This window comes from Gavialis gangeticus, unplaced genomic scaffold (assembly GCF_001723915.1).
Source record: "Gavialis gangeticus isolate Ggan-Ray unplaced genomic scaffold, GavGan_comp1, whole genome shotgun sequence".
Lineage (NCBI taxonomy): Eukaryota > Metazoa > Chordata > Crocodylia > Gavialidae > Gavialis > Gavialis gangeticus.
In genome coordinates this window covers 49426072-49427289 of record NW_017728997.1, presented here as the reverse complement: position 1 = coordinate 49427289, position 1218 = coordinate 49426072, and the positions used below count along the sequence as shown (strand labels likewise).

At 44.3% G+C, this 1218-nt stretch overlaps 1 long non-coding RNA gene across 1 annotated transcript; it reads right to left on the bottom strand.

Moving 5' to 3' along the window:
- Window positions 1-475: 475 nt before the first annotated feature.
- On the bottom strand, window positions 476-1169 carry LOC109288910. The gene is made up of 2 exons (XR_002095257.1): window positions 694-1169; window positions 476-518 (listed from the first exon to the last, which is right to left on the bottom strand). It is a non-coding gene; the product is annotated as an uncharacterized LOC109288910 (long non-coding RNA).
- Between the last annotated feature and the right edge of the window lie 49 nt (window positions 1170-1218).

Below are 1218 nucleotides of genomic sequence, written 5' to 3'. Positions count from 1 at the left end.
GTGATCCTTGGTAATGCTTTCAGCAGTGCCTGGAAATACCCTTACGTTGCATCTACTTACACCTCAACCCTACACTCCAGAAGGTTTTGAGAGCATTCCTTCACATCCAGACAGTTTGGGATTTCTGCTTTCACTGTGCATGGAGCAGAAATCAGATACCTATTTCTTGACCAAGCCTTGGATGTTCAGTTTAGAATTATTTTAAACTCTGGACGCTTCAAATCACTGCATGATAAAAACGGTGTTTTGAGTTTGTTTGGCAGGTTTGGGAGCAGGTAACAAGGTTATGCCTTCTGCTCTGATTGAGCTGCTAAAAAAAGCAAATGAAGACTCACTGTGAATGGGCCCATTTGGATATTACCAGACATTTTTGAAGCTTTAAACTGCATTTAATTTTTTCACTTAAAATCCAGATTAAATGATGTCAATTAATGATGACAGATTGTCTCCAGGTAAAAGAAACTGACTTTCTGGAGTCTATGGAAATTATTGTTTTATTATTTGGACCATGGTAGCACCTAGAACAGGCTTGTCCAACATATGGCCCATGGGCCACCATGTGGCCTGCAAAGCCATTTTATCTGGCCCAAGGTGCCTGCTCCGTGCTCATCTTTGAATATGGCTTGCCGGCCCACTGGGTGATAAAAAGTTCGTGATCCGGCCCCACATTCAAAAAGGTTGGACACCCCTGACCTAGAGAATCCATTGTGCTAAGCACTGTACAACCATACATAACTGAAATGGTCTTGGTGCCGAAGAGCTTACAGCCTCTAGCCTCCCCTCTGCATGCATCATTTCACTTCCCAGTTGACCAGGAATGCAGTGAGGTTACCCTCTTCTTCTTTCCAACCAGCCACCGTTCCTAACTGGGTTCTCATAGGGCAGAAGGTCAGAATCTTACAGGCTTTATTCTATCAGCACCTCAACAGCAATGTGGCTGTATGGGTACAAGGGAAAATTCAGAAGACTGAATAACTTTCCCCAACTCCCTACTGAACACATTAGTTGTAGTGACTGATCTTGGACCTTCTCCACAGACTTGCTATGTTTGTGGGCTTCCTGAGATAATTATTGCTCTTTTGGAAATCCATCATCATATGTACAAGTGCTTTGGGGTTTCCTGGTTCCCAGTGTCTCTGTTGTCTCCAGGCAGGCAGATGAGCTTGTATCAAAGGGATTATGAGGGACTTCGAGGCTCTGGGGGCCAGGCTGAAGGAG